This window comes from Hippopotamus amphibius, chromosome 3 (genome assembly GCF_030028045.1).
Source record: "Hippopotamus amphibius kiboko isolate mHipAmp2 chromosome 3, mHipAmp2.hap2, whole genome shotgun sequence".
NCBI lineage: Eukaryota > Metazoa > Chordata > Mammalia > Artiodactyla > Hippopotamidae > Hippopotamus > Hippopotamus amphibius.
The window spans coordinates 55,951,794-55,967,791 of record NC_080188.1 but is presented as its reverse complement, the minus strand read 5'-3'; the positions used below and the strand labels follow the sequence as shown (position 1 = coordinate 55,967,791).

Sequence of the window (15,998 nt, the reverse complement as noted above, 5' to 3'; positions counted from 1 at the left end):
AATACCATTTTATTTTAAAATAACTCATGCCACTTAACGGAAAGAAGTAGGGGGCAAAAATAAGCAAAATCGCTGCCTTTTAGACAATGTTTCTAAATTTGTGTAGACCCTAAATTCACTGCTGCAGACAAAAGGCAGTCCCCAATTCATTGTTTCAAACAGAAAGACTTTGTCACATACACAACAATATGCTTTAACACCTAGGAAAAATTTCTACAGTGACTAGGTGAAACCTGTATTTAAAAAAATAGCTTAAGTTTAAAAAGGGCCTCCAATACAAAAGGCCTCACAATGTAATTCTAAATAAAGCTCTATGATCAAGTAATTAGCAGTGGATTCTAATTGGAATGTAGAATTGCCCTGGACTCAGTTTATAGCTTCAATGTATCTGTCTAATATATCCAGTTTTAATTTTTTTCTTGTGTCAAGTAAGATTAATTATCAAGATTGTTGAGAAACCAGTGATTCATTTTACTCTGAAATGCACAACATAAATAATATTGGGGGACTTCCCTGGTTGCACAGTGGTTAGACTCCACACTTCCAATGCAGGGGGCCTGGATTCGATCCGTGGTCAGGGAACTAGATCCCACATGCACACCACAACTAGGGAGCCTGCCTGCCATAACTAAGACCCAGCACAACCAAAGAAATAAATACTTTAAAAATATATTGGAAGATAAGAAAACATAGTCAGCTACTAAATTCAGTGCTTTACAGTATTTTCAGCTTTAAAAAAGCTGCAAGTAAGAGAAGATGCACTTAAAGGAACCAAGATATCATTGAGACAGTTAGCCTTGAACTCCTCTTTTTCCCCTAAAGTATCATCACCACACAGAAGAATTGTATAGACTAGATGATGATGACCTTTTTTCCTTTTCTCTCTTTCCTACAAAGCAGTATTGTTATCTCCCAGCCATACATGCATGTGAATAGCATATGTGTGAATGGGACTAAAATAAAATACTTAGTACTTGATCAATATTAATTAATATTATAGTCCCCTTGAGATTTGGTTAGTCACTGATTCCTTGACACATGCCTCCAGTAATTGTATAAAAAGGAGAACAAATAGCGCATTCTGTATCTGATGCAGGAATGAGGTAGTTATCCCAGAGCCACTTCCATGGCAACTTCTACTACAGAACACAACCAAGAACCTGGACACAAACCAAAAGTCTCCTAAGCACCTAAAATAGATGTCACTGTGTCTATGCACTTTGGCTCTGCACTTTCCTCACACAAGATCCTCTTGGGTCTTCGGATAAAGTTATTGCCTCTCATTCCTTCCATAGTTTTTTATAAGCTTGTTTGTTTTCTGGTTTTCTTGTACACAGCACAAATGAAATATTAATTACAAAGGGATGGCTGAAGCTGAAGAGAGTTGTTAAGAATGCAGACTGTCTACATCAGTAGGTAAAGAAATCACAGTTCCATGTGGACGGTGCACACAAGAAAAAAATGTTCCATAAAAATAATACAACAAGTTTTAAAAGCATAGTAATTACATGACCTTTTGACACAAGAAGGAATAGCCTTACCACAGAATAGGCCCCCCAAGTATTACTACATTCTAGAATAATTCTATGATGTGTATTCATGACGAGAATGCTGAGCAAGTCAGAAAACATGAAATTGGATTTAGTTCCCTCCAGAGAGATAGCAAAATACATAGTGGATTCAGAAAGATAACTCTCCAAAAATGGCTAAATTCTTTCTAAAATTTTGGAGTTTTCAGTGGTAAACTTGTAAGCTTTTCTTTCTGGAAAGTCCATAGATGGAGAACTCCTTAGTTGCCTTTATTACTTGTTTATTGCCAACAGTAAATACTATATACTAGTTAACCAGGCCTCTGGGGAAAGAGTGACAGCTCAGATGACAGTGGTACACGGGGTCTTTCTTTTCTGTCCACTCTACTGCCACGTGGGCTATTCCCCTTCTGCTGCTCTAAAAGCCCCTCCACATCTCAGTGATTTGAAATCTTATGGCAAATATCACTGTTAGAAATATTGTCCCTTTAAGGTGGGTGAGCTTAACACGCTAAACTTCATTAAAAAAAGCAGGCTTGGGGACTTCCGTGGCGGTCCAGTGGTTAAGACTTTGCCTTCCAATGCAGGGGGTGTGGGTTCGATACCTGGTTGGGGAGCTAAGATCCTACATGCCCTCTTGCCAAAAAAATCAAAACATAAAACAGAAGCAATATTGTAACAAATTCAACAAAGGCTTTTAAAATGGTCCACATCAAAAAAAAAATCTTAAAAAAAAAAAAGCAAGCTTACCAGAATTTTTGAAGATAAATGGGGGTAAAGGGAAGGAAGGGTTAAAATTAACAAGTATAGAAACAAACTAAGGATAAAACTCCAATTCAAACAGGTGTGTTTCCCAGGTCAAATCCAGCTAGCTGTGATGAGGTCAGGGAGCCTCAAACCAACTCAGTTAAAGTGCCTGGAGCCGCCCTGTGCTGGTCCTCTTATCTGATTGGCTCTATAGGTTCTATACTTCAACTTGATGATGTATTAACTGATCTCTCCCCCCAACCCCCAAGTCAAGAGCATCCTGTACAATCTGTAATATTAAAGCATATCCCTCTTTACTCGACATGAACAGTAAAACATAAAAACCACCCATGACAAGAGGCAACAAAGGACAAAGCTTAACTAAGCTCCGAAATGAGATAAAACAATTGTTAGGTTCCTGAAAACAAAACAAAATAAAACAAAACAAAATCTTAGCAGCTTTGACCATCAACAGCTACAAAACAATACTAAAGAGCTAAAGAGCTAAGATATTTTAAAGTGTGTTTTCTCTCAGAATAGAGGCACAGTGGGAGAAAAAGGTCAAATGACCACAGAATACTTGTAGCCGAAACAAATGAACCCTGAAGGAGATTTCAATGAGTAAAAAAACAGTACCTTATAAGTAACTGGTCTTGTCTACTCACAGCTGTTTCCAGGGCCGACTCTTGTTTAACTGTCTACTGACTTCAGTTTAAAGTTAATTCTGTTGGCAAAAAAGTACAGAGCTTGTCTGGAAAATGCTGTTTGGACATAAACCATTCCTTTCAAAGCGGTGGTAGCTCTATTTAAGTTTTCTTGTAGAGAGGGATATAAACCCTTCCTGTAGTTAATTTTCTTCCTCCTCCTTCCCCTCAGACTTAGTCAGTATCCTCCTATCCCATATATTGAAGAAAGAGACAGAGAGGGAAGGAAAAAAAAAAAAAAAAAACTGCCAGGAAATATACCTTAAATAATGTAGTATTTGAGCATTTAAAAAAAGACAAAAAACAGAAAGAATTAAAAATGAGAACGACAGAAAGTACAACAGGATCTTAAATATAATTTAGCCCAATGCCCTCATTTTATAAATAGTGACACTGATGCCCAAAGAAAATATGATTGTGCAAGGTCACTCACACGGCTCACTCGCGCCTGCTAACAATAGTTACCAGGTTTCACAACTCTCAATTCAATGCTTTTTCTACTACGCTAGTGTACTTGAGGGGACATGGTTTACCTTTTTCCTGTGTGTCCTTATATAATACCTAAGTGAGTTGGCAAGAAGAGTAACACAATTACAATGTGAGAACCATCTGTTCTCAGAAAAAAAATTTCCCTCCGCTTTAAAATCCTTAATAGTGAAAGTCTCCTTATAATGCCTAATCTCTTTTATACTTAAGAAATAATCTTTTCTTCTGCTGATTTTCCAGAATATTTTTACGTCTCAGGAGTTGCCATTTTTCGGGGGATGTAAACATCCCTTAGTTCTTACAGAGAACTGCTTCTGAAAGGGACGGAGCTGTGACAGGTGCTAAAGTCTTCAGTATTTCGACCCAGTGTCAGTGCTATTGTTACACGGCTCTTGAACCAGAAACACATTACTATTACCAAAAATCTCCACTTCCAATTTGTCAAAAAAAACTTACCACACATACAAGTTTATTCTTGACTATTATTTATTATATATTTTGTTAAATATAAGAGAAACATAATAATTTTTTATTTGGTGTCTTTCGCATCACTTTTCCTACTTACGTATGAATAAATTATTTTCCTCTAACTGAAGAGATGATGTCCTTACTATAAGTTAAAAAAATTTCCTTTCTGAAATGCATTCATTCATTCATTCACTCATTAAAAAATGTGAATTGAATATTTATAAACCCACTTCATCATTCGCTTGTGGACTATGGTAACTGAGAAGCAATAGCTTTCTTAGAGAAATACCCAATTTTCAAATAAAATCAAAGGGTTTAGATGGGAAGTAAGGCCAATTTTCTATAACTATGTTTTTCTTCATTCCCACACATCAACCACGTGCCCAAAGTTTACTTATATTCTACTCACCGAGTTGTCCACTCTCAACAACATCCATCCTAGCGTCAGATAAGCCAAAATATGAAATTGCTCTGGTCACTATTGATCTTTCTATTTGACCTGACTCCTTATAGTATTAACGTCAAATCTACTCTACATGCTACAACTCAAAGACAAAATTAACTAAATTCTCAGGTCATTCAAGACTATTTTCAAACTAATACTCATTCTTTAGCTCAGAAATTCACTGCTTGGTTTTGATATTTCTCATCTACTTTTAAAATCCCATTTATCTATTCTTGTCCTGGTCTTTGGCAGAAAGTAATGTAATTCTGATCAAATAATTATGAAGTATGCTTTTTAAAATGAAAATTGGATTAGATATTTTGAAACGTTTTCCAAAATGTTGAGTAATTAATGCATATCAATTTTCCAACCCTGACAAATAAGCAATTGATATTCAGAACACGTAAATGTTGAGACAGAAATCTTTTAAAATCATATTTTGTGCCTTGTGACACAATGGCATGGTGCTATTCTCCTTTTACTTTTTTAAAAATTTTATTTATTCATTTATTTATTTAGTTATTGGCTGTTTTGGGTCTTTGTTGCTGCCTAAGGGCTTCCTCTAGTTGTGATGAGCAGGGGCTACTCTTCATTGTGGTGCGTGGGCTCCTCATTGCAGTGGCTTCTCTTGTTGCAGATCATGGGCTCTAGGTGCATGCGCTTCAGTAGCTGTGGCGCATGGGCTCAATAATTGTGGCTCACAGGCTCTAGAGCACAGGCTCAATAGTTGTGGTACACTGGCTTAGCTGCTCCGCAGCATGTGGTATCTTCCTGGGGCAGGGATCAAACCCATGTCCCCTACCTTGGCAGGCAGATTCTTAACCACTGTGTCACCTAGGAAGTACCTCCTTTTAGTCTTAATTTTGTCTGTTTGTGCTCTATGCAAAGGGAAATCCCACAGACATTAACATCTAATCTACATGTATACATAACACTAATAAGTCAAATATGACAAGAGTTTGACACACTGATAGTGTTTCTTGGGCTTACTAAAAGTTTTCCATATTTTCTTTTTACTTCTTAAACTTTACTTTTGATTTAAACATTTTGACTTGTCTGTCAGAAGAAGCAGGAAGGAAGTGTGAGTAAAACTTTGATAGAGAAGTAGGCTGTGAGGAGACACACAGAGATTTAGATGGAATGAGTCAGGGTGATTCAGGGTTGTCCAGCAGACTCAGGAAAAAAGGTATAGAGAGAAGTCACGTACCAGCAGGTTGTTTAGAACAGAAGTGGGCTGAACCACAGACAATAGATTATAGGTATTGACTTCAGGAACCAAAGTCTCTCAAAATAGGTTAAGCAAAGAAAGAACCAGCAATTTTGGTGACCAGTGCAAGCAACAGGAAATTGGCCCTCAAACTTACGTTGTAATTCGTGACATGGTTCCTTTCTACGAATTGGGAGGGAAGCTAGTGCTGTCAATATGTGAAATTCAGCGTGATCTACAATAGCACAGTGATACACAACTATTTAAAAAATTTTGTCCCTTTATACTTAGGTCCCTTGGACATACTCCAGATCGCCCTACTCTGGGCATGCTGTGAATTTCAGAATCCTAAGGTAGTTTAGAGGGGAAGAGTTACTGTGTTATGAAGACGCAATCTGTGGAGTTGAATTCCACTGATGGCAGAAGTACTTACAGCAGAGGTGGACTCCAGGGCAGACCGCATTCACACAGGCAAGGCAGTTGGAATTCTCTAACTCTTGATCTCCTCCTCTCAGTTTTCAGGTTTACAGTAACGCGCGAAGAAGGCTTATACTAAAGAATCCCAGAGAGCAGTTCTGTGATAGCAGTGAAGGGAAGTGACCGCATGAACAGCTCTTAGATTATTCTATGCTTGGGAGAAGTTTTCATACATGGATTTTTAACAGTCCCAGGGGACTGATGCACATAAACATTCTCAAGCATCAGCTCTCTTAAACCAATTCAAGCTCATGCTTACTTGGTTGCCCACCTCCTCTCACAATCCAGTCTCCTCACAGCAGCCAGAGTAACCATTCCCCTCTTCAACCCTTCTGCTGGTTTCCAGCATTCCCTGCTTCAGATCATCCAGTGGTTTCCCATCAACCCCCTTCTTCATCCCTTCCAATGGTTTCCCATTATCCCCTGGTTCATATTGTCCAACAGTCTCCCATCATTCCCCGTTTCATCCCTACAGTGGTTTCCCATTTTCCCTCATATAAATCCAAATGCCTAACCATAGCCTCCCAGGCTCTTCATCATTTCACCCCTGTTTATCTTTCCTGCTGCTTTCCTAACCAGTGGTTCTATCTGTCTAGAATGTTCTTCCCTCATAACTTCACAGAACTACCCCCTTCTCACAACTTAAAGCTCATCTCAAATGCTTCCTCCCCAGAAAAAGAATTTCCTGACCACTCTGGCTCACCATCCTCTCCATCACATACACTTACTCTCTCTACCTCATTTCCCTGTTTTGGTTTTTCTTCATAGCACTGACCACTATCCAAAATTGTCTTTGGTTCTTTTTTACTTATTCATTCATATAATTAGTTTAAATATGTTTCCTGTATCTCCTCTAGAATAAGTTTTATAAAATCAGAAATGTATCAGAAGTTATAAATAAGATCAGAAACATAAGATTTAGGCTTTTTAAACCTCATTATTCCCAGTGTTCAGAACAGTATCGACTATAAAATAGGTCTTTTGATAAATATTTCTTGAATGGATTATTTATATTCCTGCTTGGGTTACTACTCTTCAGTCAACAAACATCTAACCTAAGTCCATAAGCATGAGGGCAAAGACCAATCCACGTTTACAACCGACGGAAACCTGCAAACCTCCTGTGGCTCAGCAGCTAGGCATCCCGGAAATAAAGAAAGGGCCCCTTTTGGGCTCTAGGTACGTAGCTGTGTCTACACAAGGGGACTCTAAGCTCTTGAATTTCCTTAACACAAAGGCCAGACTATATCCTTGGCTTGCCAGAATAACCTTTATGGATATATGCACCTAACTAAGTATGCGAATATATTTGCTGGAAGGTCCTAAGAGTTTCCAGATATCTCCTTCATTTCCTGACACTACAGTTATTGCACTTATTAAAACAGCAGATATCCTAAAACCAATTCTATTCTTTTCAGGTGGTTTCAAGAAACTGTTCTTAGCTGCCAACTCCTCAGGAGCAGAAGCTAAATCCTTGCACTCACAACATATGTTTTCTAAATGAAAAGGGGGAAGACTAAATAATGTTAGAGAGGTGAGCTCACAGATAATTTCATCTCCCATCTCAGTTCTCCTCCACACTGATTCAGAGCTCTCCAGTGAGCTGTAAATTAGAGTTCCTCTCCTGTCTCATGTCCTATTGCTTCCAAATTACCTGTTCTAGTGAGTCAGCCTCTATCTGAGTCCTGGGACTCAGATGCATTGTGGGATGATGTGACTGGTTCAACGGACTCTGGGTCCAGTCATATCAGAAAGGTGTTGTGTGATGGCGGGCAAAGAGAGGGTGCTCCTTTATTTGGAAGAAAATGATTTTTCCCAAGCACCACAGCATCTGCCCCCCAGGACACCCTGGTAGAGGAAATTTATTGCTTGAACACTGTTACCGCTCAGTGGCAAATAATATCATTTAAAATCATTTTTGAAAAAAGTGCCCTTTTCTTATGGTACTAAATATTAATCTAAGTACATAAGTGCTATTTATTTAGTCAATAAATCAAAGCTGAAGATATTTTTAGATTGCTTTCTATGGACAGGGCCTCGTGCTAGAGCTGTATGGTTATTCCTTGTTATATTATGGGATAACAATATTTCTTTATCCAGAATACAAAATTCCCTAGGAATATAAGGTGAAAGTTTCCCTTCATCTCCTTTCTTCCTTTCTTTCCTCTTTTCTTCCTTCAATTTATTGAAGCCCATATTTATTGAGTTCATATAATGTGCAATGTTTGAGTATAAAGAAGAATGCAAAATCCAACATGGGGAAACTTATCTTTTGGAGGTGGAAGAAGTCTATGGGCTATTGGGAAAATCAGCACAGAATTATAAGAGAGCACATTAGAGTAGCATGTGCTACCACAAGAAGGGTAGTGACCAAAGAAGGCTTCCTTGAGGAGATGAAACCAAGGCACATTTTAAATGCAGAAGGAAAGGAAAAGGACTGACATTCCAGGCAGGAGATAGGACATACTTTGGCCACTTCAAGTAGTTCTACACAGCTGGAGTGTAGAATGAGTGACATAGACTAATACAATAAAATACGCAGAAAGAAATTTAGGCAAAAGCCAGACTGAAGAATTGGGATTTTATTCTGAAGGCAATGGGTAGCTCCTGAAGGATTTTAAAATGGGATATTTCATTTTTAGAATGCAAAGTGGAGAAAGAATTTAGGAACAAGTTGTCTGAAGGATTACTTAAGAGGATGTTTCTTTATCCAGATAAGATATTGTGATGGTCTGGAATTATGCAGTAGGGACAGAAAGACAGAGATGGCTTCAAAAGATATTTAAATTGTTCCATAGGTAGGAAGATGTAAGAAAGGCAAACTTACTTCCAAAATCTCCATAAAATCATTACAGAAAAATGTACACAGTATTAGAATTACATGAAAATGTAGTAAATCCTCATTACATTAAAGACATTTTTCTTAAGTTCTCTCCATTTACAGACTAGGAAGCTGAGACACATAGATTGAAAGAGTGATAGCAGAATTTGAACTCATGTCCGTATGGCTACTAGGCCCATATTCTTTACACTAAACTGTCCCTTTTAGGAAATTATAGATTTTGGACACCTTTTTAAACTTGGGTGACTAGGCTTGAAGAGACTGGAATGTAATTTGGCAGAGTCCTTAGGCAGAACTGTTTAGGTTTTTCTAGATATAAACATGTTCAGATTTGAGATCCAACACACAAATAATTGTATTTGTATTGTTTCTATGGAATTATATGTTTTTCTCCCTGTAAAGCACAAACCTTTCTTCAAACTCCTCTTGATAATGTAATCATTTTAAGCCTGAAAGATTTATTTATACTCTATACAGGATAGTTAGTAGAAATCAAAATGAAAGTGGACTTGGCAGATATCCTAGTTTAATCAAGTCAAATATTGAGTTTTGAGTAGAATGGAGTTTGAAAGACAAATCAGTCCCAATGACTCTAGGAAAGGAAGAGGTAAAACTCTTAAGACATTGAAAACAGAAAGGGGCAGACAGCTCAAACAGGAAAAAATGCTGAGATTTGCCTTAAAGTTGGAGTAGGAAGATTCCTTCTCTAGCATATTTTACATCCACTGTAGGTAGGATAACCATATATTTCACTATCCAAAACTTGACATTTTGAGAATAAAAGGAGGCACTCATTAATTACAATAGGATAGCAGATAAAAACCAGGACTCTTTCAGACAAACCTAGACACACACCACCCTACCTAGAGGTTAGCATTAAACCTGTCTTTCAGATGATTGATAGTATCAAACATGAGGTCATAGGATTTAGAGTAACTGGCTCCTAAAGCAACGCAAGATAAAAAAAATGAAGAATTTTTACACAACTTGGACAAGGTGTTCAATACATTTAGAACAGCCAGATCAACTGAACCATTTGGGATATATTAATCCTTTTTGTTCCATAGTTTATTTTATTAAAAAAAATGATATGAAACAATGAAAAATGACACTTCATTATGAGAGAGTCAAGACAAGTATACTAGTCTCCCATATAAAGTAATGAATTCACATAAACATTTTGGCTATAAAATATAAAGATATTAGTTTAGATGGGTGCTCCTAGATATTTTGATTACTTAAAAATTAGCACAGGCTTATTTTTCAGTGCATTAGACGTCAGTGAGTCAATATTAATAAACACTAAATGGAGTCAAATCTCAATCCACTCTCCTGCCCCACTCTTGGATATTTTTCTTAGATGAAGACATCCTTCCTTATAAGGCAAAGTTCCTTACTACGCTGGACAAAAGGAAGGATGGGCATAGCGTGGGTAGCAAACATTCCCAGGTACAGACAGGAGACATCAGACACAATTAATTAGGTTTCCAACCTTGGTTCTGTCAGCAATTAGCTGTGTGACCTTGGACAAAACACTTCGCTGGGGCTTAGTTTTCTCCTATATAAAATGAGAGGATTTATTTGGAATATCTTGGAGGTTCTTTCAGATGTGAAGTTCAACTATTTTCTGAGGTAATTGTCTCCCATATGTTTCTTAAAATTAATTAACTTATTCATTCATTTATTTTTTTATGCCTGTGTTGGGTCTTCGTTGAGGCATGCAGGATCTGTTGTTGCAGCACGTGGGCTTCTCTCTAGTTGTGGCACACAGGTTCTAGAGCACATGGGCTCTGTAGTTTGTGGCACGTTGGGCTCTCTTGCTGAGGCCTGCGAGCTCTGTAGTTGTGGCGCACAGGCTTAGTTGCCCTGCAGCATGTGGGATTTTAGTTCCCCGACCAGGGATCCAGCCCACATCCCCTGCATTGGAAGGTGGATTCTTTACCATGGGACCACCAGGGAAGTCCTTCCCATATATTTTAAATTTGTTTAAGGTTTATTTATCTATGAGGATTGGGAAGATATCTGTTTTATCATAAAGAAATTAAAACAGACAATTATTAAAAAAAAAACTGCAATGGTAACACCAATGGTGATTTTTTTTTAAGATTCCCAAGAACAAAAACATAGGCAGTGGGGAGACATTTTCTTTTTCAGTGTATAATAGGAGGACTATTAGGATTTTCTTATGGGAAAAGCCATCAGATGTATTGCTGAACCACATTGTGGTTAATAATTTTTAAATATTAAGCTTCTTTGGCACTCCCAAACATACTGAGGATCAAGCTTCCAGAGTTTATACAGAAAAAAGATTTCTCTCAGAAGTGTAGAGCTGCTTCCCGACACTCATTTTTTACAATGAAAGAATGAATCCACATTTACAAGACAGGATATTGGAAATGAATAGAGGAGGTGCCTCCCTGGGCTGTAGTTTTTGACAAGTTCCTAGATGCATAAACATGGTTCAGAAAATAACAAAAACAAAGTGCCCATCAGTCCTGTGCTATTGGATCTGAAGCTTCAACGACACCAAATACAAGGAAGTCAGACTTCTTCCTCGTATTATTTTGATTCCTTTCCAATGCAGAAGTAACATATTTCTTCACAAACAATACAAATGACAATGAAGATGAATATAATGTAAATAGGAGGTTCCTACCATCTCAGTTCCAGTCTATTCTTGAGGAATGAGCATTGCCAGCAGTTTGCTGGGCATCCACACAGATTATCTGTCCATCCATCTACATCTGCTCACATACACATATATCTGCACACATACGTACATATGTACATCCACAAATCTGTTTTTCAAAAAGAAAACATTATCTTTATTTATACCAGTTTTTGGAAGTCACTAAATGTGTTTAGCTTTAGAGACAAGCAAGCGAGCATATTAACAAAAGTGTCTTCTTTTCTCATCAAAAAGTCTCTCTCCTCTCTCCTTGATAACTTGGACTCATCTACACAACTTCTCAGGTGCCTAAGAAAAATAAATGCAGTGCTATTTTATTGGCAGTCAAGAAGCTTAACAAAATGAGTACCTAATAAATGTTTACTGATTTGAATGAATGGATGAATCACATCAAGAACCCCAATCTCATCAATGTGGGAGAAGCTGCCAGGAAATAATCACATGTGAATTGACTTCCCTAGGATGCATTCCTCTTTTTATCATGTGTTCAAGAATTGCTTATTTGAATATCTCTTAAGGATTGCTTTTGTGTGAGGATGTGTCTATTTCACATCTGAATACTGTATGTTTCTTCATCACTATATGACCACAAAGCAATAAAAAGTCTTACTTGAATAGATCTGTTTCCTTCATCAAAAACTGGCCCTTGGGGACTTCCCTGGTGGCACAGTGGTTAAGAATTCACCTGCCAATGCAGGGGACATGGGTTCAAGCCCTGGTCTAGGAAGATTCCACATGCCGTGGAGCAACTAAGCCCATGCACCGCAACTACTGAGCCTGCGCTCTAGAGCCCGTGAGCCACGGCTTCTGAGCTCATGCACCAACTACTGAAGCCGGTGCGCCTAGAGCCTGTGCTCTGCAACAAGAGAAGCTGCCACAATGAGAAGCCTGAGCGCTGCAATGGAGATGGAGTAGTCCCCGCTTACCAAAACTAGAGAAAGCCTGCGTGCAGCAACGAAGACCCAATGCAGGCAATAAATATATAAATAAATGTTAAAAAAAGATTGGCTCTTACAGTGTCTTCTTCATCATTTTAATCAACACATTGTTGGGTCTGTTAACCCCAGCATCCTTATTTGAGATTAAGAGATGTCAATGCATATTTTCAACAGTTCTCAGGAAAAAAAAGCACTCCCATAGGCCAGTTTAGCTAGCAGTTATTGAGCTGGTAAGATAATTACTGGCAGTTTTAGCTTATCCAGAAAATAATTTTATTTTTCTTGAATTTTTAGTCAGTATATCCTTTATGTTTTCATCCTGGAAACTATCAAGTCCCTTAGTCTTGCAATAAACTTCAACGTTGATTTCTTTCTTGCTATTATTCAATGAGTCTATCATCATCTATGTTAGTAATACTTTCCTATGAGAGAATATATATTTCAGTCATGGGGAGAGGTATCATTGGACTTGGTGAAATGTTAGAGTGTTTTCTTTCTTCAAACTCCATTTGTTATTGACAAGTAGATGACATTTAAAGATATGAGTAGATGAGATGGTCAGAAGAGTGAGTGTAGCTAGAAAAGATGAACAAGCACAGAGATGTGTGGCACTCCAATGAAATGTTAGAAGTATTGTTTGTATGTGTGTGTGTATGTGTATGTAGTTTATAAACATATGAATGAGACATACATGCATTGAGATACAGCATTCAGTGAAAAACTTTGGAGATGCCTTTTTCTACTTGGAGAGATGTCGTAGAGAAATAGTTGTGCAAAGGTGGAAGGTCTAAAATAGAGATGAGTCATCTTTAGATGTTTGTAACTTTTTATTTTGGAGTAATTTCAAACTTACAGAAAGATTGTGAGAATACTGCAAACAAAACCCATATACCCTCTACCCAGATTTACCAATTTCCATCTATCAATCTATGTATAGGCATATTATATAATCTGAATCACTGAGAGTAAGTTGGAGACAATGTATACCTTTAGCAGTACACAATGCATACTTCCTAAGAGCAAGGATATTTTCTTACATCACTACCTATAATTCTCAAAATTATGAAATGTAATATTGATATGATATTATCATCTAACCCACACTCCATATTCAAATTGTAAATTATCCCACTAAAGTCTTTTAAAGCTATTATTTCTCCATTTCACGATCCAGCCCGCAGTCACGCGTTGCATGTAGTATTCTTTTTCTATAGACTCCTTTAACCTGGGACATTTCCTCAATCTTTCTTTGTCTTTACTGATCTTGAAATTTTTAAGGGTAGAGTAAATTATTTTACAGACTGTCTCTGTTTGGATTTGCCTAACATTTCCTCAGGATTAGATTTAGGTTATATATTTTTAGCAGAAATGCCAGGGAAGTGATACTGGGTCTTTCTCATTGCATTATATCAAGAGGCATGTGACATCAGATTGTTCTGAAATTGATGAACTTAACTTTCACCCATTTTGTTATCATACTCTCACCCAGCAGTGTTTAACATTCATTGATTACTTGTATATTTATTAGCTTTTTATTGTATAATAAAAAGAGCTTTCCCATCACATCCATTTATTTATTTATATTAAAAGAAACTCATGGATTTTTATTTGATTCAATTGGTTAAAATCAATTATTTTAGTATGTATTCTAATATGGAAATTATTTCAAATTTGGCCAGTGAGAGCCCCTTTAGGCTGGCTCCTGTGTCCTTTTGTTACGTCACTATCATTCTTTGAGCACGTTCTTATTTCTGGGGCAACAAGATGTTTCAGGCTAAGCTATACTTTCCCTGTCCTGGACTGAAATCAGTCTTCTCACCTTGATTTATCTAAACAGTATTTAGGAACCAAGTGCTGAACACTCACACCATACTAGACCCTCTCACTAGACAGAGCTAGGGAAAAAATTTAAAGATATAGTATAAATACACACACACAGTATATCTTTGATTTTTTTTAATCATATATTTCAAATTCTCACAAAATAATTGGACGCTCAGGTTTAAAAATATGGGCGATTATTACTTACACTTCCTTCCATCTCCTCTCCCACCTTTCCCTACATTCTAATTGTATATAAATATTCAAAAAATAATAAGAATGATGCTATATCTGCTTTCTGTTCTATAACCCTATTTTTACCAGTGGTTTAGCCTTAGTCCTACAGTTAAATTAATTCAATGTTACTGTGAGAATTTTATCACACATTCCTATTCTTGGGTTTTTGGTTTTGATTCATTCTTGGTTTCACAAAGTTCACATGTGAGTAATTTTTTTCAGGAAGGCATAGATAGGTATTGCATCACTGAGAATAAGCTCCTACAGCAGCTTGCTAGATATATTCTCATTGGTATCATTTTATTATCCTCCTGTGTCTTCTGGCACTCAAAATTGCTGTGAAGAAGTCTGAGGTAAGCCTGTTTTGCTTTGTTATGTTTTGTTTTGTTTTGTTTATTTTTCCCTTTCTATGCAACCTGATTTTATCATCTGGATGCCAGTAGAATTCTTCCTTTTCCCTTGATGCTAGATAACAGGCTATGTCCAGATATCCTGTTTTATGCCAGTTTGATGGGCCCATTTAATTTGCAGATCCAGGTACTCTTTTTATTTTACTTTTTCTTTCATTATGTCTTTAAATATTTTTTCCTTTCCATTTAATGGTTTTTGCCCTTCAGAGATACTCATTCTTGTCTATCATATTTTTTTTCAAATTATTCTGTCTCCTGTCTGCTTTTACAACAATTATTTCAAGTATTTCCTTTATGCCAGTGATCGCATCTGCAGTTCTTTCTTGATTCTAATTTATTTGTTAGATTTATAAAGGTCTTTTCTAAGTTCACAATTTGCCTCCTCAGCTCTGAAGAAAATAAATATTTTCCCTGGTGTTATCATTCTGTCTTTGAGCTCACATATATGGAATTCATGCTTTTCTTTAGAAATTGAATTTTTAAAATAACGCATAGCATTGGTACTTGTGGAGGACTTCAGATTTCTATCTCATTTTTATCTTAGATATTTTTTCAATTTGTATTTGACAGTATTCTCATTTGTTTTCATCTTTGTTTTTAATCATTTTATTATTTACTATTACTCTGCTGCAGTGTGTTTGCAGGTTGTCCTGCCAATTCATTTCACTTTGCTCATGGTTAACAAAGCAGCCACATCTAAACAGTCTCTTTTTTCTGAGACAGTGAGAGTGAATCTCTTTGACTCCCTTCCCACTTTGTAAGAATACTGCTTATCATTCCTTCAAAGCAAAGACGTCCACACATTTCTTTAGGAGTCAGTACGTTTCTTTGGCTGCACCCTCAGAGTATCTTAGGATTTTCAAGTTTAGAGCAATTCCTTTTCTCAACAGCTACTTCCAAGGGCCAAGCTATAAACAAAAGTTGATAACATAAGCATTGTAGCGTTGTATATACAAGCATGTACTGTATTCTCCAGTTCACACATCAGAGGATCATTT

General features: G+C 37.0%; 1 protein-coding gene across 2 annotated transcripts in view; it reads right to left on the bottom strand.

Annotated features, from left to right (window-relative positions):
* Window positions 1-15,998, bottom strand: part of ARHGAP24 (Rho GTPase activating protein 24) — a 476,239-nt gene that overhangs the window by 195,260 nt on the left and 264,981 nt on the right. Inside the window, exon 1 of one of the 2 annotated variants that reach the window (XM_057728041.1) lies at window positions 2,913-2,971. The exons of the other annotated variant lie outside the window; for it this stretch is intronic. The gene's annotated coding sequence lies outside the window, so the exon portion shown is untranslated. Of the gene's footprint in view, window positions 1-2,912; window positions 2,972-15,998 lie in introns of those variants that run through there. 2 annotated transcript variants of the gene reach the window in all.